Source organism: Hemicordylus capensis, chromosome 6, assembly GCF_027244095.1.
Source record: "Hemicordylus capensis ecotype Gifberg chromosome 6, rHemCap1.1.pri, whole genome shotgun sequence".
In the NCBI taxonomy this organism is placed as follows: Eukaryota; Metazoa; Chordata; class Lepidosauria; order Squamata; family Cordylidae; genus Hemicordylus; species Hemicordylus capensis.
The window spans coordinates 81,373,945-81,401,487 of record NC_069662.1 but is presented as its reverse complement, the minus strand read 5'-3'; the positions used below and the strand labels follow the sequence as shown (position 1 = coordinate 81,401,487).

Below are 27,543 nucleotides of genomic sequence, written 5' to 3'. Positions count from 1 at the left end.
TCAATAGAACTTGAAAGTGTTTCACTTTGGCTGAACAGTGTTCATGGTTTTGTTAAAAAATTTCACACCATCCAATTTGAATGAAAAAGATGAGAAAAGTCATTTGTATCTTTTTCAGAAAATATACTTTCCTTCAAGCTACACTTCTTAAACATTTTACTGTTGTGTATGAAAACATGATGCAAAAATGAATATAATAAACAAAAAGAAGAAGAAAATGGCTGAATAGATAAATCATGCAATGCTCAATTTTCCCTGTGAGACTCTTCCCTTTTAGGGTTTTGTTTTTTTAATCCTGAGTAACAAAACAGCACCCCAAACAGACAGGAATTATGTTGCTTTGCTGGTTTCCTTATCTACATAAAACACCAAATCCCTCTGCTTATTACCTAGTTATTCTTCTTGGCAACATTTGTATTTAGTACCTCAAGGCCATTTAGTAGAAATACACAATTTTCATGAGCATCAATTGAAGATTCTTAATATAGACTCAAGGCAGACGAGAGGATGTTTTTGGTTTTGTTATTATTATTTTAGAAAACTGAAGGTGGTTTGAAAGAGGAATCTCTGCTCATGATGTGTACTAATTCCATTTTTCCCTCTGGTGAGCAGGTTTTTGTATGGTTTCAAACACCTATTTGACCAGTAGGCAATCGTGGGACAAAAGGACTCTGTGTATGCTGTGAAAGGAGCAATCTCACCCAATACACTTCTATTCTCTTGAACACTATTGTCCATCTCCAACTGAGTTTGTTTTGATTGCTACCTATGGAAGCTTACGTTGATTTAGAAAAATATGAGCCAGTCATTCCTTTATCTTTAGGCACATAGAACTAATTCATATGGCTCCTTCAGCATAATGAAGTGTTGTAGTTCATCCATGTACAGCATATGGCTTAAGTGAATTATGAAATAGGAGCTATGAATCAATAAGGTTCATTTGCGTCCAAAGAAATGTAGATATCAGGGTGGGGAAGCTAAGTCACACAGTGTACCTAAAATCTCATTTTAGCTACTCATTCTTGCTTTTATCTGGCAAAATGGTCTTTTCCCTGAGTTCTGCCTATAATCTTGTATATGCTATTTTTTTGCATCATGATAATACCACTAAAGGCAAACATCAACCCCTCACTTACGGCATTTCCTTAATACATACAGTAAATAAAATATCTTGAACCCTTCTGACAATCACTAGATCCTGAGATGAGAGGCACCCATATTTGTGAAGCACACTTCCTAAAACAATAGGAACATAGGAAGCTGCCATATACTGAGTCAGACCATTGGTCTATCTAGCTCAGTATTGTCTTCACAGACTGGCAGCGGCTTCTCCAAGGTTGCTGGCAGTAATCTCTCTCAGCCCTATCTTGGAGATGCCAGGGAGGAAACTTGAAACTTTCTCTTCCCAGAGCGGCTCCATCCCCTAAGGGGAATATCTTACAGTGCTCACACTTCTAGTCTCCCATTCATATGCAACCAGGGTGAGACCTGCTTAGCTAAGGGGACAAGTCATGCTTGCTACCACAAGACCAGCTCTCCTCCTATAAACTCAATTATCTTTACTTAGAAGGCCAGGCATGTCATCAACTGAATTAAAATGCTGGTAGATCTTTAAAAGTTCCTCAAATTTCTAAGACTTTTAAATGTTTGATTAAATGTATTTTGTAAAAAAAAAAGTTCATAGTTTTTTCATTGCTTTTTAAGATTCTAAATGCCATAATTTTCACATCACATATTCTCTATCACCTTATAATTAAGCTCTCACTATGATTCCGAAGCTGTCAGATGGTTAGTCATAAACCAAATATAAGCTAAGTACCAAGTCAGGTACTTTGCTGTTCCCCAACACACACACACACACACACACACACTGAGTAAAGTCCCCTCAGCTTAATGTGAAACCAGTTCACTGTGAGCTTTATTGACAAACGTTCACCAAGACTCCATATGGTTTTGTAACAATCTCTCCTGACTCAGAATGCTGAGTGCACACTAATGGTGTTGCTCACTTGGATCTTCTCATATTGCCCCCTGGGAATTATATTTCCCACCACTAGCCATGGCTGAAAGCTATTTGGAAATTAAACTTCCCTCTTGCCTCAGAAAACAAACACTCCTGGGAAGAAGAGAATTTTTTAGACCTAGAAGGTGGACAGCAAACTTAGAAGACATTTGTAAGAACTAAGAGGAGAACTGACTGAAATAGATAACATATTCATCATCAAAAGACAGGTGGTTGGATGGTCTGGTCTGGTCATGTGGTTCATAGCAATCAATCAAAGATTCATTGACCGACATGCTAATGCTGCATCTGTGTAGCAAAAGGATACCTAGCCACAGTGGTAGTGTCCTGAAGTATGGATGCTCACATGTGCAGGGGGACAATTTTTGCCAGTGACCCTGGAAGTACTCCTTGCCTCCTGGAAATATGTCCTTAGGGCTTCATGCAGCCCTTGAGGACATACAGTGCCAGATTTAGTCATAAGCTTAAGTAAACTGCTGCTTAAGGCTTCACATTTTGAGGGGCCTCTGAATACTAGGGATGTGCATGAACTGATTTGGAATGCCGGCATTTGAGCCAGTTCATAGGTGGGAGGTCCTTGAAGGGTAAGGGAGGGTACCCTTACCTGCCCAACCACTTTCCCCCTGCCAGCGCTCTTCCCAAAAGCATTGGCGCAGGGCTGTAGTGTACCTCTGTGAAGCCCCAGTCAGTGTCGTACTGGAAGTGGCTGATACGTGTGTGCATAGCACACACACACACACACACACACACACATCAGCCACTTCCAGTACAACACTGACTGGGGCTTCAGAGAGGTACACTGCAGCCCTGCACCAACACTTTTGGGAAGAGTGCCAGCGGGGGGAAAGTGGAGGGGCAGGTAAGGGCACAGTCTCTGCCCCTTAAAGAACGCCCACCCACCCCGCTCTTGGGAGTGTATGAACTAATTTGTGCACATCCCTACTGAATACAAAAAATAACTAAATTTCAAATTTTACATAATTAGTAGAAAAATAAAGGAAAAAAGACTCCAGAAAAGACATTATTGTTCAGATAAGGAAAACATATACTTATTTACCTACACAAGTATTTAAAATATTGAGTTTGTAAATCTATGCAGAAATAGCTGTAAGTTATATAGACATTTTATTAGACCAGGCCCCAGTTTAGGCCAACACCCACCATCACTGTTAAAGGCAGCTTTTGCCTTCAGACAAATATGGTTGTAACCATGAGCCATCATAGTGAGAAGAGGCTTCTGATCTGTTTCATAGCGCTATGGGGCCTTTTAAGCTTGACATAATCCAGCCCTGGGGACATATTTCCAGGTTGCAAAGAGCACTTCAGGAGGAGGAGAGATTGTTGAAAATTACGCCTGCGCCTCCCGCCCGCCACCCGCCATGTGCCAGGGTCCACACTTCCAAAACTGGGGATGCTACCACTGCGACCAGGCATCTTTTCACTGCACAGTTGCAGCATTAGTTAGGATATTGGCCACTGAGAGTAAAGGGTTAACAATAACAAACTTCTGCACACATGCCTGCAAAGCTGCCTAGCCAGCCCAAATGCTGAGAGCAATGTGTAGAATCTTTTTTTCCATTCCAAGCCAGAGAAAACCTTCTGGGGGCAATGATGCTCAATATTACATCTGAGTATCTCTGACTGGACCAGTTTGTGTTCCAGTAGACAACATATTGGTCTTGGATCAAGTAGATCTGGTTTCAAACCCCTGCTCAGCCATGATGGTACTAGGTGACTATGGGTTAGTCATTATTTATCAGTCTAACCTATTTCAGACTGTTGTTACAAGGATAAAGGGAGAGGAACCATTTCTGCTGCTTTGAGGTCCTTAGAGAAAGGGTGGAATATATCTGTAATAAATAAAAATATTTTCCACTAAGTAATTATGAATTCCAGTAATATCATTGCTCTGTTCAAATGATCTGGAGCTTTCAAATTACACATTGGTTAAGATGTTAGATTTTATCCTGCCAGCACCTACTGCTAATCCCTAAGACGCAGATACCACCCAAAATAAAATAGTGAAATAAAATATTTTTATTTTATTTCATCTCATCCCTTGTGTTTACTTTAGTCTTGAAGATCAATGTTCTTTCCATCACTCATTCCAAGCAATGTGTTGCTCTTCTAGAGACTTCTGCCTCCCTGTTTTAGATTGCGCCTGGTATACAGAAACAATATCACAAGTAATTTATGAAGTGGAACATTTTGCATTTTAAAAAAATACAAGCCAAACAAGGCTTTTGGCATCTTCCATAGCTTAACATTTGAATTATTTTTAGATCTATAGAAAAGTTCTGGGTGGCATAAAAAGTTAAATGGACTCTTCAGCTCAGTATAATAAATGAAATAAAGTGAAAAGAGCAGTCTGCTGTACTACCTGTTAAGTTATCTGGCATTAGAAAAGAGGAGCCGTGCCAGAACACCATTAAACGTAAGATTTGCTACTGCACACCAGAGCACAAGAGACTCTGCACAATAAAAACGATAGGACAGGAAAAGAGCTCACCAATAACTGCATTATTCATTCCAACTAAACTACCAGTGATAGGAAAGGATAGAAATCCAGCTAAACAAACAGTGGCAGCGTGATGCGACTCGCACATTGGAGGCAATGTGCTGAGGTGATGTGCTGCTCCACTCTCCATGCCAGACCCACCCTCTGGCAAGTCCAGTACTAACCCCTCTTCATTCTTTCCAGTCCTGCCTTTCCAGGTAAGAGGCTGATGTTGATGCTGCTCATTTTCTCCTTCAAGTTTCTGATGCCACACATGCTCTGTCTTGAGACCAGTGTGCACTGCTGCTTGCTATATCAGGCAGGCAGTGGGCTCCAGACAGTGTGTGTATGGCCAGAGGTATAGCATCCATTGAACAATGGAGGACAATTTCCCCCAGGCCTGGAGGGTCAGGGGCCCCCACAAGGCTCTTCCTTGCTCAGGATGATACCTTGCCCCTTCCAGCACCATAGAAGGTCTACTTGGGAGTAAGGCTTGCTTTACAACAGACAAGGAGGAAAGGGTGCGGCCCTTTCCCAGTCTACTTAAGCTGCTTTGTTGGAGATGGAGTTCCAGTGCATCAACCTTTTGTACCAACTATCCTAATGACCACTGGGGCATTGGGAGCAGAGGTAGCTAGTGAGGGTCTCCTTCCCTGTTCTTGCTTGCCTCTGCCCTATGACCCCTAATTTGACTCCTCAGGTACTTCCTGTAGTGAGTCAGTTCTCTTCCTTTCCTCCTAGATAGAAGATGGAAACATCTATCTATCTCTCCCTACCTACCTATTCAATGAGGCTATTCCCACAATCCCTGGAAAGTGAGCTAAGGGAGCTTAGCCCACTTTCCAGGGATCATGAGAACTACCGGGCTTGCAAGTGAGCCTGGTGCTCCCAAGGCGGCTAGCCCACCTAATTCCCCCTCCCCTTAAATGAGGTTAATGGAGTGAGCACTGTACATATTTCCCCTTTTTCTGAACTATGCTTAATTACATGATAGGACATCGTATATAGCCAGTGTGATATAGAAGAGAGTTAGCCATGAAGCTCACTGGGTGGTCCTGGGCAAATTATCGTCTCACAGCCTAACCAACTTAATGGGTTTGTGTGAAAAGAATGTGATAACCTTACATGTGCTGCCTGAACTCCTTGAAAGAAGGGCAGCATACAGGTGAAACTCGGAAAATTAGAATATAGTGCAAAAGTCCATTAATTTCAGTAATGCAAATTAAAAGGTGAAACTGATATATGAGACAGACGCAGTACATGCAAAGCGAGATAAGTCAAGCCTTAATTTGTTATAATTGTGATGATCATGGCATACAGCTCATGAAAACCCCAAATCCACAATCTCAGAAAATTAGAATATTACATGGAACCAAGAAGACAAGGATTGAAGAATAGAACAATACCGGACCTCTGAAAAGTATAAGCATGCATATGTATTCAGTACTTGGTTTGGGCCCCTTTTGCAGCAATTACTGCCTCAATGCGGCGTGGCATGGATGCTATCAGCCTGTGGCACTGATGAGGTATTATGGAAGACCAGGATGCTTCATTAGCGGCCTTCAGCAATTCTGCATTGTTTGGTCTCATGTCTCTCATCCTTCTCTTGGCAATGCCCCATAGATTCTCTATGGGGTCAGGTCAGGCGAGTTTGCTGGCCAATGAAGCACAGTACACTGTATACTTTTCAGAGGTCCGATATTGTTCTATTCTTCAATCCTTGTCTTCTTGGTTCCATGTAATATTCTAATTTTCTGAGATTGTGGATTTGGGGTTTTCATGAGCTGTACGCCATGATCATCACAATTATAACAAATTAAGGCTTGACTTATCTTGCTTTGCATGTAATGCATCTGTCTCATATATCAGTTTCACCTTTTAATTTGCATTACTGAAATTAATGGACTTTTGCACGATATTCTAATTTTCCGAGTTTCACCTGTACAGAAGTTCATGAATGAACAGGCAGCCAGAACAAGCTTAAAACCAATTATAACATATTGAGAGATGTAGTTAGCCACAGAGGCTGTGCATGCTAAACCAGACTAAGGGAGCCCAGCCCGGTTTTGCACATGCATGTGAACTGCCAGGATCAGGCTGATCCCAATGGCTCCACAGCAGCAAACCTGCCTAAATAGCCATCCTGTTAAAGGAGGTTAAGGGAGCGAGCACTCCCTTAACCTCATTTTTGGGATCGTGTGGCAGCTGTGGCTGCCATACTGCATGGAGCCCAGGGAGGGCGGGTCCCCATGATGTACCATGCACTCGTGCAGTGCATCATGGTACTTCCAGGGGCTGGGATAGCAAATCCCAGCCCCCGACCCTCCCCACAGCCTTGGTGCACAGGTAATCATCTGGCTGTGCAGGAAGTGCGCCCAGCAACGCTGCTGTGGTTATCTCTTAACCTGTCTTCCCCGCAGATGCTGACCATGAGAAGAGGCTCACAGTCAGTGTAGATAACAGGATGACTGTGACTAATCCATCTAGTACATATTTTAACAAGGCACTCAAAATCCATCAGAGCATAAGAAACATATGACTCCGAAATCTATACTTTGCTAGAAGTAAGGATGTGTTCTTCCCTTTTGGAAAATTGTTCAAGTAGAAACACCCGGATATGATTGAAAATGAATAGATTTTCATGTTGTGTTTTTTGCTTAAATTATTAAAAGTAATTGGAATCTTGGGTTATAATACTTCTTGCAGTGCTGTCAGATATTGATCTTCTGAGCCTTTGGAACAGCTTCTTGAAACAATGGATAAATACAGTCTTGAAACAAAGCCCTCTAGCATGCACATGCTGCATGTAATCATCAGAAGAGGGAAACAAGTATTTGGTAAAATCATTTTAGGTTTGTGTTCAAGAAAAATAATGGAATTAAGAAGAAAAAACCCGATTCATAATCTCACCATGAAGGTCATTAGGAAGCAGAGCAGACACATACAAAGAGACACAATAACCTTGGTGGAAGCTTACCAAGATCAGAGCACTTCACTTTTCAAAAATAAATAATTGAGCTATTGACAAATCAACATAAAATAAAAATAAAGTGCAGATAGCTAATGGCTATTTTTATAAATAAAAGCCAGCATTTCATCACATACTACCATAACCCAAATAGGAAGATGGTGATGAAGGGACAGCTTGAGCATTTTTCTAGCATATAATTGAGGCTATTCTCATGACATCAGGAAAACAGGCTAAGGGAGCCCAGACCACTTTCCTGTGGTCATGGGAACCACCTGGAGGAGACCCCCACCGGGAGGCTAAAACAAGCCTCCTAGGCTCAGGGGCCTCCCCAGGATGCCCCATGCACTCACACGGGGCATCTTGGGACTTCTGGGGGGCCAGGTGGCCCCTGATCCCTGCAGGCCCTACCGGCTCCATGACAGAGCCGGTAATCATGTGAGTGGCCAATCCGGCTGCCCAGGGCTCCATGGGGGCTCGTGTGCAGGGAGAGTGGGCTTGGGCCACTCTCCCCACCTAACCCCATCCAGCTCTCCACTCTGCTTGTGTGGAGAGCCTCACTATATCATAACAATGTCAAAGTATGTCATATGGATGCTAATCATATTAATATTATTATAAAATAATACAAAAGTGTGTCAAGAACATCTAAGTGAGTTTCATGTGTGGATCTTTTTTGAATTGTGATGATTCAGCCAAACAAGTGCTGTAGGTCCCATAATTTCAAGAGGAGAATTAAAGAAGAAAACCAAACTAAGACAAATCAATGGGACTTAAAATGGGACTAGTGCTTCACTCATGCTGGATCATGTCCATAATGCTTAACTAACAATGCTCACTGTTCTTCTGGATGTGATCTTGGGACCAGGGATTGAAACATACAGCTTTTGGAATGACATTGATTTGGAGAGAGGAGATTGGTACACTACATCTTGGATCAAACACGCATTGTCAAGAGTCAGGGGGGAATGTCCCTCACCTTCCCAGCAATGATATATGTCCCCCTCTGGAAGCTTCTTCTACACAATTATTGAAGTTGCCATCTACTGTACTGAGGTAGATAATTATGTACTCTGACTTGTCAAGAGCTTCCCAAAGGTATAGGTGAGGTAATTCCCTGGGAATGATACCCAGGAGTCTTTTAAAAACTAGAAATGCCAGGGTTTGGTTGAATCTGGGACTCTGTGCATGCAAGGTGTGTGCTCTGCCATTGAGTTATGGCTCCATTTATCATTTATGCAAGGGACAGGATTTCTCAACCATTGCATGATCTCGTCACCCTAGCTCTGCTTCCACCTTTTCTAGACTAACAATTTTCATCATGTTGATAGACAAAGAGGGTACTTCTATTTACCTAATCATGAACGATGAAATTTTATTAGCTAGTAACCACTAGAGCTTTAGAACATGAATTGACGATATATTCTAAGCTGAAGCTCAGTTAAATCCTGCCAGTCATGCAATCTCTGAATGTGCACTCTGTTCTAATGCTTTAGAACTTCTTTTCATTAGTTAACAATTGCGTTGAGTGTTAACTAAGAGTTCATAACAGTCCAAGTTGTGTTTTTTTATTAGAGGCTACTGGGAGGAAAAGTATAATTAAATTACAAAACCATAAGGATAAAAGCACATCCTGATAAGAGAATGTGCTTTGGGTGTTATTCTTCCAGCCATTTTCTTTGAGAATCAAATAGTCACATCTTAACAGATGGCTTGGTCTTGGCTCTCTGACTTTAATCTTTATTGGTCCCGATGTTGCCTTTTGTATGTGCAGTGTATTCCATTACTTCCTGCTGAATTGGTTCTGTGCTCATTCTGATTTCAGTTCGAGTGCTGAAGTTTATTCTGTTGTCTCTTTCCCCTTTTGAAATCTATTTAGTTTAGTGCCCTTCATTTCAATGTGAAATCATATATGTTGCAAAGAGCAATGCTTCTCTTTCCCTCATTCTCCTGCTTGCAATAAAAATAACTTTGGCCAGAATATATTTCCCTTATCAAGTATAAAATCGTTGACACTCTATTGTTGAAGCAAATTGATGGAGTCTATTTTTTCCCCTGTCTCTCTTTTCTGCTGTAAATGTTAAGTATATTGTGTTTAGGGCAGAGCTAAATGAAACACGCCAACAATCTCTTTCCCTGCCCGCCACTTCCTTACTTCAGATTTCACCCTGAAATCGCTTCTCTTTCTATGGTGTGCCTAATGTAATCAACTTTGGGGAGGACATCAAGATCTGAAAAATGTATGAAAGGAAAAGGATGCAAAAGGTTATATTGGTTGTATATTGTTATCTTTAATCTCATGGAAAAACAGGTCTGGAACTGTGCTGAGGCAGGGAGAGCAAAACAGTTTGTGGGGTTCAGGGGAAAACAGGCTAGCAGTGAAAGCTTGAGCAGCACTTCATCCCCCACTACAAATAACCCCTCTGCCCAGAGCACTTGCAGAGGAGAAGCAGCCATCCAGGCTAACTTTACACATGATTATGTTGTAACATTTAGTTCACCTTTTAGACACAACGTTATACGCTCTTACTGACTCAAGCCTTTACCATGGCCTCAAAAATAGTTTGAAAATTCCCAATGATGTGATGTGGGCTTCACAGCAGCTACTGAATTATTTGTTCCAATAACTATAGAGATGGGCAAAATCATTCTGGACAGATTCCATGAGAGAGTCTGCACCCAGCCAGCCATACAGAAATTCCAGATGTTCAAGTCAATCAGTGAAAGTCCAGCCTTGTACCTGCATAGATGCCCCTAGAAGCTGCTAGGTGTGGACTGACTGTCATTGGCCACATCCTGTAAGTGTTTGCGGAGGCTGCCCAGTTTGCCCAGCACCATCACTTCTTTATTTTATTGATTAACCAGCATTTTCTTTGAGAATCAAATAGTCACTTCTTAACAGATGGCTTGGTCTTGGCTCTCTGACCTTAATCTTTATTGGTCTCACCGTTGCCAGCATGGTGTAGTGGTTAGAGTGTTGGACTAGGACCCAGGAGATCCAAGTTCAAATCCCAATTCAGCCATGAAACTCACTGGGTGACTCTGGGCCAGTCATGTATCTCTCAGGATAACATACCTCACAGGGTTGTTATGAGGGTACACATAACCATGTACACTGCTCTGAGCTCCTTGGAGGAAGATCAAGATAGAAATGTAAAATAAATAAATATAAAATTAAAAACCCACATTTCTATACCATCAAAAACACAGTGGACCAGTTCACATGATTAAAAGAATCTCTGGTAATGGTTAAATCCTATACTTCCATGGTCCATGCACTCCCGATTGCCAGTCATGTGAACCCAAGAAAAAATGGACAATATCGGGTTAGCACTGTGCCAACCCATCTACCAGAAACTGTAAATTTTAAATCTAAACTCTGTTTGTCAATACTAGGCAGCTGATGGGTTGGTGTGGTGCCAACCTGACAGCACCAATGTTTCCCAGAGTAACGTAACTGGAAATCAGGAGTATGTGCATACTGCAGGAATCTAGGATTTAACAGTTACCGAACATGCTTTTGATCGTGTGAGCCAGCTCCAAGTTTTATGGTAGTTGATAACTTGGTGATAGGAAAAGCAACAGAGAAGGTTTGATCCATGCCACAAAGGGTATGCAATACTTAGAGACCGCTGTTATGGGTCATTGACCGTAATAAAGATTCATTCATAGTCAGAGACCTTAGAAGGACATATACATATGAATTTACAGTTTCAATAGATCCTTTTTTTAATTGTCCTGGCTGGAAATCTTGCCTCAGGACCAGTTACCAGGGCCAGTCACTTTCTTCTATAGCCAGAAAGCAAAAAAAAAAAAAAAAAAATGCCCCGGCCTTTTCTTCACACCATTTAGTAACCTAAAATGTAAGTGATACACACTAAGGCACACACCAAGCACTGCACTACAGCATTGCAATTCAAAATGCTGTGACTACACCCAAAGCATTATGCTGCCTGAGGCCGAATGTTCAGATGCTACCGTCACCCTCTCCTCAGCATGGTACAGATTCTGTCAAGATAAACACTTGAAATAAAACTTTGCTATTTAAAAAAAAGAAAAGAAAAGAAAATGGGAATGTGCACGAAAAGGATTTTGCATTTTGTTTTGAGGAGAAACAACAATGTCTGGTTTTAGAGTTCTGAAACTGGGCACACATATAGACCAAGATGGCAGAAATCTGTGTATTTTCATTTGAAGGAAATTGATCAATCCTGTGATTTTTAATAATTTCCCCCTACTGCAGTAAAGCTGCCAGAAAGAATTATCTCTCTCCATAGAGTACTTCACACCTAGTGAAAGTGGAACAAACTCTTACATCAGAACAAACAAGCAACATTTTTTTTATAAATGCACCATGCTCAAGTTGGTTTGTTATCCAAAAGCATGAGAACTGTGAAGCATTCCCCCCACTTACTAATGCACTATATGTCCATGTAGGTTTGGTGTTTGAACTGTGGAGCAAAGGACACGTGTTGTGTCCCAGGTAGTTTGTGAATGGTCAAGAAGCTATGTGAATCCATTGAGGCTTGTGTAGCCTTTGGGGAGGATGAGGTGCAAATGCACTCTAGCCCAGACCTATGGGTTTGTGGTGAAATTTATATACACAGAAAGGATGTTTGTTTTGCAGGGGACCTCATCAATTACCTAGCTTCACCCCAATGGGAAGTGGGATGTGTAGCATGTGTAGATACATCACTGCATAATTAATATGAAAAGGTATGATTAAGGCTAAATTTGTGCCAGGGCTCAATCCTAGAATCAGTTCTCAATGCTATATATAAGACATTTTCAAAAATATTTGTCCCATATCACAATTGTGGAAAATGGAGGTTAAGAAAGAAAGCCCAAGGCCAGCTGGCAAACCCATGCAAAGAATTCTTAAGCATCAACATAGCAATCCAATATTCATCACTATTATTACAATCTATATATTTAATTCTCCTAAATGTATCCATCGCTAATCCCATGTGTGGCAGCTCTCACGAGAGTTTGCAAGCAGCTGCTAGATTGGATAGTGATGGGGGAGAAAATAGCGATGTCAGCTGGCTCAGCCAGCAGGAGCAGGAGACGGCAGCAGGCTGGTTCGGCTGCAAGGAGGAGGAGGAGGCAGCGATGGGCTGGCCCAAGGAGAAGAAGCAGGTCAGCCGGCCGACTCGCCAGCAAGAAAGTGGAGGCCAGAAGCAGGCCGGGGGAGAAGTGGGGCAGCTGGTCAGAAAGCTGGGGGGGGGAGGCAGCGGCGGTGGGTGGATGGGCCGGCTGGAGGTGCAGATGCTTTGCGCCTGGAGGCACAGATGCTCTGCGCCAGGCTTAGCTAGTTTTACTTAAACCAGGTTAGGTATGCACTTCCCATCCTCACATCTGACTATATAATAGCATTTGCTCTACTTTAATTAATCCAAACTAACTACTGTCCCCAGGATCCATACGCACATTCACTGGCTGCTTCCACACTAGCACTGCTAAAGCAGTATTTTTCCACAGTCACCTGGAAGCAGAATTCAAATGGTAATTCCACACAGGACACTATAGCACTGTATTATCCAGCAGTGCCAATGGCTACAATCCTTCCATAGTTTACTTGCAAGCGAGTATCATTCAGCAAAGGTCCCTTGCACGTTTAATTAGTAGGTTATTCCTTGAAGCTTCTGCACTTGCTTTTGTTTCCTGTTCATCATAGCTTGCATTGAAGCAGTAAATAACTGATTAAGTGCCGTTATTTGTTGGTTCCTTTTATCTCCAAGAGTGGGGCTTTAATTACTGGTTTCTTCACATCATTTCTTTCTTTTATTGTGGAGTAGCATTATTTGCTATTTTTAAAAAGAAAGAAAGAAAGAAAATAGTGATGTGCACAAAAAGGATTTGTTTTGAGCTTGAAACAAAACACAGAAGACCAAAACATTTTGTCAAAACAGCAGTCCACTCGGTTGTTTCAATGGAACAAACCTCAAAACGTTTTGAGTGTTTTGGCCACAATGATCTCTCCTTCCCGTCTCCCATTGCCAGGCGGATGAAGTGGAAACAGGAAACTTTAAGAGTCTAACCTGAGGGGAAATATTTCTTTTGTTGTTGTTTTCAACAGAAGCTACCTGTGGTAGTTCCCCCAATAACATCCCCCCAGAACTGACACTGTCTTTATGTCATTTTACCATTGCAACACCATCACCACCAGCTACTGGTGCATTGTTCCAAGTCTCTTTTGCAGTAGAACTATCAATAAGAAGAGTCTATGATAACAGCATCCTAAATAGGCCAGGATGCATATGATGGAACCATTTTATAGAAACTTGCCTAGCTTGTCAAGGATTTTGTTACCATAAACATTTCCTTTCTTGACCAGATAACAGCAGTGGAGCATTTTGGTGGTAGCATAGGAGTGTAAAGGAATGTGCCACTCCTAAGTATTTGCTGCTTAAAAGTGTTGCAATTCATCCTGTTCCATGGGGCTACTTCTGGGTATGTTCTAGAACCACAGTAGTCTAAAACAGAAACAGATTTTTACAGCTTGTGGTTTTGGCGGGGCAGGGGGAGAGAATGGGACACCCAGCATGGTGTGAATTGCACAGCCTGCTCCCTAAATATTGCATCTCTTTGCATGGAAATTGACTGAATCAGATACAGCTTAAAGCAACTGTATTTCTCTTGCTCAGTTTTGTGTATGCTTTTTAGTTTTTTTAAAAAAGTTGTGACTTACTTGTAGGGTCCATTGCCAAATAATGTCACCAGCCTTTGAACATTCTAGATATTCATAATTGGTGTTCATGCCATATTGGTATCATATATCCAGGGCTTTGAAATGCAGGGTGTTATAGGGCATTGCCTGGAGATTTAGAGAACCCTCTAATGGAGCCAACACAATGTCAATAAAACAAAATTCTCTCACATATACTGACAATGTGGGGCTTCATTCCACTGGAGAATTTGAGAGTTCAGTATGCAACACACTTTAACTATGTCCACTTTAACCTTTCAGCACCTTCCTCTATCACTGCTTCCCAATATAGGAGTTTCCCATATTCTGGGACACACACCAGTGGGGATTTGAACCAACAGCATCCTACTCTCTAGACAGGTTGCTTCCCAACCAAAAATACCCCAAAAATTGCCAAAAATCACCCGGAATCCTTTAAAATAACCAAGAATAAGCAAGAGGACTGAGCAAATTGAACCTCTTGAAAATTTTGAACCCCCCCCAAATTGCTCAAATGCACTTTTGAACTCCAACCCGCCTCCCCCCCCCTCACTAAAAGTCACTTTAAATCATGAAGAATTAGCAGGGTCAGCAAGAGAAATGAGCAGATTAAACCTCTGAACCCCCCCAAAATTGTGGGGGGGGATCACATCACTAAAAAATCTTGCCAAACTGTAGATACGTGGTTGGCAAGACTGGTCACAATTTCCCATTCGTGGATATTCAAAACCACGACTGAGGAAACTGTAGTTGGCAAGGGATGACTGTACTGCATACAGTTCTGGTCACATCTTAAAAAGGATTTTGTAGAACTGGGAAAGGTGCCGAAGAGGGCAACCAAGATGATCAGGGGCCCGGAGCACCTTCCTTATGTGGCAAGGCTACAGCATCTGGGGCTCTTTACCTTGGAAAAGAGGTGACTACAGGGTGGGGGGGGATGATAAAGGTGTATAATATTATGCATGAATTACAGAGAGTGGACAGAGATAAATTTTTCTCCCTCTCTCACAACACTAGAATCAGAGGTCATCCCATGAAGCTGAAGGTTGGGAAATTTAGGATTGACAAAATGAAGTACTTTTTCACATAGTGCATAATTAATCTCTGGAATTGTTTGCCATGGGATGTGGTGATAGCCACTAGCTCAAATGGCTTTAATAGCGGCTTAGACAAATTCATGGAGGACGGGTCTATCAATGGCTATTAGTCTGATGGCTATAGGCCACCTCCAGCCGCAAAGACACGATGTCTGTAAATAGTAGTTGTAGGCAAGCAACAGTAGGAGAGAGGGCATGCACATACCTCTAGCTTGTGGACTTTCCGGAGGCATGTGGTGGGCCACTGTGTGAAACAGGATGCTGGAACTGATAGGCCTTGGGCCTGAACCAGTGGGACTGTTCTTATGTTCTAAATAATAACATCTAATCTCACTGCTAGGGCTGTGATAACAAGTAAAACAAAACAAGCCAGTCTTGGTGTTGCAATAGGAATGTGTCTCAATGAAGAAGGAATCATCCGCACTGCAGTGGCTTTTCAGTTTCAGGATCCAAAAGTGAATCTTCCTGACAGTCTAATGAAGCTGTCAAGAATCTGTTTTTTTTTCCCTGAGATGCAGCTGGACACCTGATGTGACAGATACCGTTCCTGCTGCTTTCTTACAGTGTGCTAATTCTGGAAGAAGAAGATGGGTCTCTTTCATTGCACTGCTTGTCGGAGAGGGACTGGGGAATATTGAACATGGGTAGACATGGTCCCTGTAATGAAAATGCAGCAATCCATCCATGCAATAAGCTTGTTCAGGGAGCTAAGAGAAATGTTGTTTACCATGGTGAAAAGGGCATTTTAATCAAATGTCTGATAGCCAGGATGATATTTTGCATCTGCTGTTTTATTTCCTCTAGATCAGTGCAAAATTCCTTTCTTGAAGCCATATATTATGAAAATGATAAATGTTTTTTCCTTAAATGTGCTTTTTGAAAGCAAAAACCAGCAAATATAAAGTGATAGCAGCTTCGCATTTCTCTGCTACCTCGGCACATAAAAATAAACTTCAGAGCTAAATCTTGCTTTGGTGCTTGGAAATAATGCTTAAAACCTCATTAACTCCAGAGAGTCAACTGAAATTACAACAGCTACCATAAGTGGCACAGTGGGGAAATGCTTCACTAACAAGCAGAAGGTTGCCAGTTTGAATCCCCACTGGTACTATATCAGGCAGCAAAGATATAGGAAGATGCTGAAAGGCATCGTCTCATACTGCGCGGGAGGAGGCAATGGTAAACCCCTCCTGTATTCTACCAAAGACAACCACAAGGCTCTGTGGTCGCCAGGAGTCGAAACTGACTTGACAGCACACTTTACCTTTTACCTGCAATTTACAGAAAGGCAAATTTAGGAGTAGGTCCTAAACTGTTTGTTAAACTCTTTCAGCCCATGCTAGGCGCCAGGGGTTTTGACCCAGGCATCTTTTTCCTTGTGCTACTATGCTTCGCCTGTACTTCTCTGCCACCACTGCAGATGGCCAGAGAATACTGTAGTATTGCAGTTACCAACTTAAACAGGGCTCAGATGACAAAAGAAATAATAATAATAATAATAATAATAATAATAGAGGGTTTAATACTGGCTGCGCAAGAACAGGCACTAAGAACAAATGCAATAAGAGCCAAAGTAGAAAAGTCAACAACAAACAGCAAGTGCCGCCTTTGTAAAGAAGCAGATGAAACAGTGGACCACCGAATCAGCTGTTGTAAAAAGATCGCACAGACTGACTACAAACAAAGGCATGACAAGGTAGCAGGGATGATACACTGGAACATCTGCAAAAAATACAAGCTACCTGTAGCCAAAAATTGATGGGACCATCAAATTGAAAAAGTTGAAGAAAATGAAGATGTAAAAATATTATGGGACTTCCGACTACAAACAGACAAACATCTGCCACACAATACACCAGATATAACTGTAGTCGAGAAGAAAGAAAAACAAGTCAAAATAATGGACATAGCAATACCAGGGGATAGCAGAATAGAAGAAAAAGAAATAGAAAAAAATCACAAAATACAAAGATCTACCAATTGAAATTGAAAGGCTGTGGCAGAAAAAGACCAAAATAATCCCAGTGGTAATTGGCACCCTGAGTGAAGTCCCAAAAGACCTTGAAGAGCACCTCAACACCATAGGGGCCACAGAAATCACCATCAGCCAATTACAAAAAGCAGCTTTACTGGGAACAGCCTACATTCTGCGACGATATCTATAACAATTGACAATAAAATTCTGGCATCCCAGGTCCTTGGGAATGACTCGATGTTTGGATAAGACAAACCAGTCAATAACACCTGTCTGACTGTGTAAACAAGAAATAATAATAGGGGCCAAAAGAGTGCCTAGCCCTATAAATGTCTGACTGACCAGATTCATCAGTCTGCACTGTTGTCAGATTGCATATCTTTGTGTAGGTCTGCCTAATTGATATGTGCTTGCCTCATGATCACCAACCCTTATAGTGTTGTTACCACCCCCTTTCTTCACACAAAGATAAGGCAACTATTTCCTGCACGTGATTGGTTTCTCATTTTGTATAATGCTTAGGAACATAGGCAGCTGCTTTCTAGCAAGTCAGACCACTGGTTCATCTAGTTCAGTACTGTCTACACAGACTGGTAATGGCTTCTCCAAGGTTCCAGGCAAGAGTGTCTCTTAGCCCTATCTGGAGATGCCAGGGAGAGAACTTTGAACCTTCTACATGCAAGCATGCAGGTGCTCTTCCCAGAACATCCCCATCCCCTAAGAGGAATATCTTACAGTGCTCACCTGTAGTCTCCCATTCAAATGCAAACCAAGGTGGACCCTGCTTAGTAAAGGGGACAATGTATGTTTACTACCATAAACACATCCTTTAAAATCTGTGTTTGTTCACAGCAATGGAGCAGAAAACCTGCCCTCCTTGCTACTTCTGCTTTGTTCTTTAGCTTCTGTTGCTTCTTGACTTTCTTGTTGCTAAAGCAGGGTGGCCATCTCTCTTAGTTCGCCCTGCTCCCCTTCCTATAATAGCAGCCTGACATACAAATTTAGCAGGAAGCTTTTCTCATCCTATATTTCCTTGCCTTTCACATGGTAATATTCTGTATGTCAAGACATACAGGCACAAGACCAAGACCACTGAAAGTGACTGCAATCCTAGGATGAATAAACTTGCTTCTACTCCTCCTCCTCTAAAGGAAATAGCTCCTCTGGATTGCATTCTGGATTGACTTTGCCTTTTTTCAGGATATTTTAGCCACAATATCATACTGTACTGAATTACAGTAGCTGCCAGTGTGACTTGCTCTGTTTGAGAGCTGAAATAAAATATATCAGTTGTATCTGTGGGAAAGGTTTCAGAGTGATAATAGGAAGAAAGCAGGAGGCAACCACAATAATTAATCTAAGGCACCCATTATATTTGTGGCTTTTCCTCTAATTGTTCACAAAATGGTAACTGCCATGTTTATGATCACATATGCCAGCACTGGAAAGAGCATTTAAAAACAACAATAAAGCACCACATAGTGCTGATAGTTAAGACAGCAGCCCTTTGAGAGAGCACAGTGGACATTTTTGAGGCTGCCGTGCATGTGCGCTTGCCATTTTCATTACCCAGCCACGCAAATGGCCAGCGCACATTGCAGCAACCTCAAAAATGGCCACTGCACTCTTTCAAAGGACTGAAATGGCCCCGAAATAGGCCAAACTGCCCTTTGGAGACCAGGATGAGGCCAGCGGGGGAGGGAAAGCTGCCAGAGACACACACAGCCCGCTGCCACAGTGGCATCCCCTGGTGCCATCAAACCCAGAGGTGGTGGTGAGTCCAACTTGGAAAAAAATTACATCCACTAGCACCCCCGGACCAACCCAATGCGGTTGGCTTAACCTCAAGCCGAACTAGGCCAGTTCAAGCTCAAATGGGCTCGCACATCCCTATTGGGTACAGTCAGGTTAGCTTCAGTATGTGAAGCTATTCATGAGTTTGGCCTATAAATGTGGGTAGATAATGCCCTAATAACAAAAACCAAGAATGATGCTGTGATCCATAAGTGCATAAATGGTTGGTTGCTGTTTTTTTAAGCGCAAGAATTTCCATCTATGGCCATACAAACAATTTATTACAAAAATAAGCAGAATTACGCCCTCTTTAAAAATATATATTAAGTATATATTTTAAAAATAGCCACCTAATGGTGCAGCAGGGAAATAACTTGCTTAGGGAGTAAGAGGTTGCTGGTTTGAATCCCCGCTGGTATGTTTCCCAGACTATGGGAAACACCTATATTGGGCAGCAGCAATATAAGAAGGAAGATGCTGAAAAGCATCATCTCGTACTGCACAGGAGATGACAATGGTAAACCCATCCTGTATTCTACCAAAGAAAACCACATGGCTCTCTGGTCGCCAAGAGTTGACAGTGACTTGATGGCACAACTTGAACTTTATATATTTTAAAAGATGCTGAACTACTCCTCCTGAACTAGGAGATACAAGTATATCTTTTTCTATGAGCTACTTACTTGAACACATATAGTTCAAGAAATCCAGATGACTTGAAATGCCTGAAAACAGGAGATTTGTATGTCTGTCAAAAGTGGGGGTTAAATGTATTGTTAAAAGTATCCCATAATATTAAGGTATTTTTCACACTAGTTAAACAGCTGAAACTTCTTAATCATAGTCCAAGGCTCCAGCTGCCTGGAACTGATTCAAGCAGCTGCAGATGAGGAAGGAGGATTGGCGGAGATGGCCAAGGAAGGAGGCAATTTTGAGGCCAGTGGACAAGATACAGGTATATTACCTTCTAGGAGAGGCCAACGTACCTGAACAGAGCATGCCAAGTCACACATGGGGCAGAATATTGGGTGTTCCATTGCTCCTTCGCATGCCTGAATTGGCCTTGGAACCTGCACCTGTGCTTAAGACTGCAAGATGAATGTACTACTACTAAATGTAAGCTAATTTCTATGTGTATATAAGGTGCTTAAACAGGTTTTTTGAATGACCTTTTGTGGCCCAACTCTGCTGACAAGGGGGGTGATGCTGGTATGTCTTTTGTTGCTGAACTATTAGGAAGACATTGAACAAGAGATTTTTCTGACAAGCAGTTAAGAGGTGTATGGATTAGGTGTCTGTTCAAATAACAATTGTGTGTTCTTTGGTACTTAATAAGGAGATTTCCTCCCCCTCCCCTTGCTAACATGTGGATTGACTGCGTTATGGAATGGTTCCAAATAGCAAACAACAAACAGCTGTTTCTGCTATGTTTAGAGCAAGCAGTCCAGTCAATTAATTTAATTTTGCAATTGTTGATGGAGAATCAAGTGAGCATTATAATTAGCAATGGGTCATGTTTGCAACGAGCCATCCCCTCAGTGGCCTTGTTCATCAAAGATGCCATGATACCAAGTTCAGTTAAAATCACTAGGAATTAAAGGACTTTATTGAGAATTTGGATTTGACCTTTCAAGTACCCATTCTGTTTGCTTTAGTGGACCTTTAAATGATTTGAACTTCTGGAGGATCAGGCTGTATTAGTTGAACTTTAATAGCTGTGCAGAGTAGTTCAGCAGCCACCGCTTGTCATGCCATACTACCGGATCAGTAAGCAAAGCCATGCCTGTTAAAAATCCCTCTTCGACACTGTCAGGTGTGCTATCTAGCAAAGTATACAGAACACAAAGCCTCAGAGTTAGGGATGTGTGAAATGGCTGGAGGTTGAGCCGGTTCACCATCGAACTGGGCCAGTTCAATGGCTCATCCTCAAACCAAACCAGGCCCAATTCAGTTCAGCCTCAAGCCAACTCCCCCAGGTCATCTCAGGGGTTCTACACGTTTAAAAAAAAAAATAAGAAAACTTACCGCCAGGTCCAGCAGCATACAGGGGGGTACTGCCAAATTGAATTTGGCCTCTGCTTGAAAAATATTGAGGTGGGTCTCACGAACACAGAGACCTGCCTGGGGAGGCTGAGTGAGGAGAGCGGGCTTAGCCTGCTCCCCCAGCACATGAGCAGACAGTCTGCTCTGGGCGGCTGAACCAGCTGCCCACACGACTTCCAGCTTTGTTACGGAGCTCGCAGATGCTGGGGGGAGCAGGGGCCGATTGGCCCCCGGAAGCTCCAGCATGCCCTGCGCAAGCCTGCAGGGCATGATGGAGAGACCCCTGGAGCCTGGAGGCGGCTTTTCACCTCCCCTCCGTTGGTGTCCTCATGAATTGCTATGGTACAGAGCTGCACTGTGCCAACTCACGATTGCTTAAACCAGGTTTGCAGAGCACTCGCTCCGCAAACCCGGTTTAAGCACTGGGCTACTTAAGCGGGTGGCCCGCTTAAGAACCACCGGGCTCGCAACCAAGCCCGGTGGTTCTCACAGTTGTAGAAAATTGGGCTAGCAGAGGCTGGCCCAATTTTCTACAATCGTGTGAATAGCCTCAGTGATGTTCACTGGTGTATAGGGTTGTAGCCTTTTCAGTATTTGAGATGAGTTTAATTCCCAAATCTCCTATAGGTCACTGAGATCTTTTGAAAATGTTGTTACTTCAAATGCCTAAATGAGCTTTTGATTTCTTTGATGGAACTATGTTCAGGCACACTGAAAATCTTTGAAAAACATCTTTACAAAGTGATAAAACTAACCTTCTTTCTTCTCAGGCAACTGTATTTTGAAATAATAGGTTTTATTAAATGCTCACTAGAATGCAAAATGGTCCCCTGAACGCCATACATTCTTCTATTATGTCAGAAATAAATATGTTATTGACTGCTCTGAGTTTAGTTCATACTACATTAACTCTGATAGGAATGTTTTCATATTAAATGAAATGGTTCTCAAGGAGATATATTTTATCATACGAGCAAGAAATTTTTTTTTATGACACTATTGGTCTATAGGAATACTAATAGCCTTTGTCCATTTTCTCTGTATGTAGTTCTCAGCAGAGGAAGAACCGTGTCTGTAATAGAAAATTGTACAAACCATGGTTTTAAACCTACAGTTAGTGAAGGACGGGGTGCCATGAATATCGATCGTCTGCAGAATCCATGCATGTATCTATTTTTGTGGGAAACTGTTCCAGATATGCACAGAGAAGATTCCATGTGCATTCAGATCCTGGGGTAGTTTTTGAATGAGAGGTCTGAAAATATGAACTTATGAACCAGTCCCCAGGGTCACTGAAATGCACAGAGAGAGGACTCCACAGTCTGCCCTCCATACCCCTTGGCAATTGGCTAGACAAAATCTGCCAGTGTAATGTAAAATCTACATTGCACAGTCTGTAGAATGCAGCCCAGCAGCCATAACTGGCACTCCAGTAAGGGCTTGTTAAACTTCCTGTTCTTGTTTTGGATTGAAAAAATAGAGAGTTTCCAAGTACCTGGCATGTCACACTAAGAGGCCTACTGGGCTGTGTTCATCTTGGTGAGCCACAAAGTGTCCAGACCTGGAGGAGAACATGCCCTTCAAGACCAAGTCAGAATTTATCCCATCATACAAATACAGCAGGTGAAACTAGAGAGGGCAGCACAGCCGTCCCCCTGCATCAGTTTATGAACAAAGCATGATCCCTAGAAGCCTAGGGGCAGCAGGGGCAATAACTCCCACCAAAAATTGGCCAGCAGAAGTTGAAACCTCCCTCCCTTGGATAATCAAGCAAAAAAGATATGTTGTAGTCAAAGATGATTGATAAAGATGTGCAGCCAGCCTGTTCTTTCCAGGACCCGCAGCTGATTGCAGTGCTGTGCTGTGGTTAGCTGCAGAGCATAGGAACATAGGAAGCTGCCTTCAGAGGCGTATCTAGGGAAAATAGTGCCTAGGGAAAGCACTGAAATTGTGCCCCCTGTCCAAACATCTGACACCCATCTTTCAGATAATTTTACCATAATATCAGCTCAAAAATACAATTCAAGTTCATTAATCTTTTAATATTTCAAAAACTATTTAGCAGTGGATGTAGACAGACCAAAAAATGCTGGAAAACTACAAATTTCAGCATGCTGGGGCTCATGAAATACCCAAATACTATTACATAAGTTTTAAGAATAAATGGAGAATTTGACTTTTCCCAGACACTCTGAAAAGGATATGCAGAGTAAGCTGTGTCATTGCTTAGAATATATTCTAGAAAGACAGTTAAAATGAGAGGAGAGCAAGAAACTCCCAGTTGGCCTTAATACTAAGGATTTCACATTGATTCAAAGACAAATTCACCATTAATAGCCATATTATTAAGACATCACATTTAACTCACTTATCACAAGAATCAAAGTAAGATCAAATGAATACAATCCTAGCTCATAAGCTTCAGCTCAGTATTCACAAGCCCTGATTCTCTGTACATAGTGCCAAACTAAATATGTGTACAGTGACATATTATATTAAATTTATTTATTTATTTATTTTTGCCTGTAGCCCCTTCGGGGGGCTTCCTAAAGGCCATGGGGGGTGGTCTGCAAAGGTTTCCCCTCCCACCACTGGCCTCTAGGGCCTCACAGGGACCATTTGAGCATGTGCGGGGAGCATTTAAAAAATATTAAAAAAATATTTTAATTTTTTTTAAAAAAAGGCCACTGGGAGGAAAAAGGCCACACGCATGCTCAGATGACCTTTGCAAGGCCTGGCATAGGACCTCACAGAGGCCCTTTGAGCATGCACAGTGGCCATTTTGTTTGCAGTTGGCATTTTTTAAAAAAATTTTAAAAAATTGTATGCCCCCTTCAAGTGGCGCCCAGGGCACATGCCCTGCCTGCCCTACCCTAGATACGCCCCTGGCTGCCTTATATTGATTCAGACCATCTAGCTCAGTATTGTCTAAACAGACTGGCAGTGGCTGCTCCAATGTTGCAGGCAGGAGTCTCTCTCAGCCCTATCTTGGAGATGCCAGGGAGGGAACTTGGAACCTTCTGCATGTCTTCCCAGAACGGCCCTATCCTCATATTTCAAGTGTTCACATATGTAGTCTTCCATTTAAATGCAAACCAGGGCAGACCCTGCTTAGCAAAGGGGACAATTCATTCTTGCTACCACAAGACCAGCTCTCCTTTCTGACACAGCTTAGCCATGGAGGGGGAGGAGCTCAGCTGAGCTGGTCAGATTTGGAGAAGTACTCTAGAGAAAAAGGGAGAATGAGAGATGGGGTTCAGATGAGAGGCAAAGAGTTCTGAAGAGTAACCTTCTAGTTCTACTATTAACATTCATGACCCAATTGTGTGTTTTCAGTATGGTTGACTGAGATCCCTTTTGAATGTAATTTTTAAATTAATTGAACCCACTAACCGCCTATGCAGGCTGCCCTCACCTTTTGAAGAAAAGCAAACTTTACCTTGTCTAACTGGTTGAGTGTGTTACTTAGAAGTAAGTGCCATATGACATGGGGGTGTGTGTGTTGATGATTTGATTACTTTCAGAACAGTGTTGAAAAGGGATCATTGTTTGATGCACATTTATTACATCCTAACTGCCTTGAGCCCCACACTTGGAAATTCTACTCAGAGGTGCACCTAGGTAATTTTGGAACCTGGACCTAAAGGCCTTTGGAACACCCCCCTCCCCGCTGTAAGTTAAGCATCATTTTATAACACATAGGTTCTTGAGGGCACAAACCACACCACCCAGGACAGACTAAAGAGGATTTGGGGGCCACCAGGGGGTGTGGAGGCCCTGGACATCGCCCCCAAAGTCCAGGGGTAAGAGGACCTCTGATTCTACTGGGGGCCATGGAAAACAGCTTTCCATTTCCAGAGTTGCTTTGGTATATAACATACTGCTCTTAATAACAGGAGGTAAGGGGAGGACAGAGGGCATGATGCTTGACGGAGGCAAGCTTTGCTCCATGCAAGTCTGAAAATTGTTCTGTCCATGATATCTTCTGCATTTAAATCTTTAGATTGTTTGTAAAATATAATCAGTCACAGAGGGTATTCTCACTATCACTGGAAAGTGGACTAAGGGAGCTTGGCCCACTTTCCAGTTGTCATGAGAACCAGCGGGCTCGCAGGTGAGCCTGGTGGTTCCCTGGTGGCTAGCCCACCAAAGTAGCCCTCCCCTTAGCCCAGGTTAGCAGAGCGAGCGCTACACTAACCCAGGCTTCCTGATCGTGTATTGCCGCAGTGCGGCTCCACATGAGGAGACCCCAGGCCAGGAGGCTGCAAGCAGCCTCCCTGGGCTCGGTGGTCTCTCCAGGATGTTCCGTGCAGTCATGCGGGGGCATCCTGGAACTTCTGGGGGCCACACGGCCCCTGATCCCCGCAGCGGCTCCATGACTGAGCCGGCAGTTGTGTGGGCAGCCAATTTGGCCACGGGCAGCTGCCTTGATTGTCTGCAGGGAGAGTGGGCTAAGCCCATTCTCCCTGCAAAACCCCCTCCAGTGGGTCTCACTGATCATGAGAATCGCTTCACAGAGTTTGCAGTTTGTTCTGTTTGTAGTTATAGATTCCCATACAGCCCATCATGATTACATCCAACTGCTAATTTTACTTTCGTACACTTAATCATTTACTTTCATCTTCATTAATCATTTCTACTTATAATCTCTCTTTTGATAAATGTAAGCAATTTTCTTCCCTTCTGGTGCTGTAATTAGCTAAGTTTGCAAAGGAAGCATTGACAATGAGCATTAACTTCTGCAGTAGTAGGAGGTGTGAACAAGATGAACCCTGGTTCATTAACTGAACAGCTAGAAATAAAACCTGAGCAGTATGGTGACACTGCAAGCTTTCCTTAAATAGAATGACAAGAGCATGATAGTGACTGAAAACCTACCTCATGATATGATAGAACATTTGATTATTTAAGTTTTGGTATTCAGCTGAAATATCTGAGCTACAGTCCATGACATTCTGAACTCATTTGCATGGTGCTGCTTCTCACTTTCTTTAAATCCCTTCTCAAAAAGCCCAATTCTAGTGTGAGTGTCGGGGCATGGGTAGTGGCATCTTGGCCTCATCTCAGGCAGTGCCCCCACTCAAATCAGCATTGGATGATGGACTAGATGGACCTTTGATCCCCACAGCAGGGCTCATGAGATCTCAAGTCATGGTCACAGTCATTGAGTTGTTACGACAATTCAGAGCTGTTTACAGAACAATAAGAGCTGTAGAGTGACAATTAGGCAAGTTTTCCCCACTTCAGTCTGAAATAATACTTACTGAACGTATCAGTGTTCAGGAAGTTTTGGGGTGGGATCAGAGGTAGCACCAGAATTCGTCCAGAGCTGAGGACATGCCACACTAAAATGCCCTATCCATCTCCAGCACATCATCCCTCCAGTGGTTGTTGCTAGGGATATACAAACAGGCTCAACATTGAACATGTTTGATGTTGAACCGGTTCGGTTTGGGGTCTAACCGAACCACCCCATTTTGTCAGACCCTGGACTGAAACACACACCACCAGCCCATTCAGGGGGTTCATGAGGGTTTTTAAAATTTTAATTTCTTTTTTTTAAAAAAACTTACCCCCTCCGGGGTGGTTCTCCAAGGTGGCAGGGGGGTGTCCGTGGATGTTCCCCCTTCCGCACGCTGGCTTCCCTTTGGTCCAAATCTGGCCAGTTCAGCTGTTCTTCATTACCCCTGCTAACTAGGCAAAGAGGCACCTTTTAACATGGTGATTCTCTTTATTTAGCAGGGGGAGAGTAACTGGCCCTATCCACCCCCAGCACAGTACCTCCAATGACTGTTGCTGGTGTCTATCTTATGTTTCTTTTTAGATTGTGAGCCCTTTGGGGACAGGGATCCATCTTACTTATTATTTTTCTGTGTAAACTGCCCTGAGCCATTTTTGGAGGGGCGGTATAGAAATTGAATGAATGAATGCGGCCTTTCCCCCAGCACAGCAGCCATTTTGTAGCTGCCACGCCTGCACAATGGGCCTCTGCATGGCCTGGCAGGCCACACGTGGTGGCATATCCCAGCACCCTGACCCTCAGAGCTGCTTGGAGCAGCTGCTGCTCTTCTTGGCAGGTGATCCACCCACCCAGGAAAAGGGAGACGATCGTCTGTGGAGAAGGTAGGTTTAACCCGCCTTCTCCACAGCCCACCTTCAAGCCCTTCTCACTGCTCGTGAGAAGAGGCTCACTAGTTATCAATGTGCAGGAAGGATTTTTGTTTTGTTATTTAATGGGGGAGCATTAAAAGATGTATTTCCCTATATGCCTTTGGAGTGATAGTGCAACTCTTGCTGGACTATATGTGATTTTGCTGGTCATCTAGCTGGGATCTTAGATATTGAAAAACCATGGAATATTTTACTGCTGCCATTAAACATTTATCACCAATGGTGTACTTTTAAAGCATTCCTTAATGTTTAGTGCTTAAATGCTTTCCTGGGTCACTGTTTTATAA

At 42.7% G+C, this 27,543-nt stretch overlaps 1 protein-coding gene across 3 annotated transcripts in view; it reads left to right on the top strand.

Moving 5' to 3' along the window:
* CNTNAP2 (contactin associated protein 2) overlaps positions 1–27,543 on the top strand; it is a 1,803,519-nt gene that overhangs the window by 1,443,119 nt on the left and 332,857 nt on the right. The window lies entirely within an intron of this gene.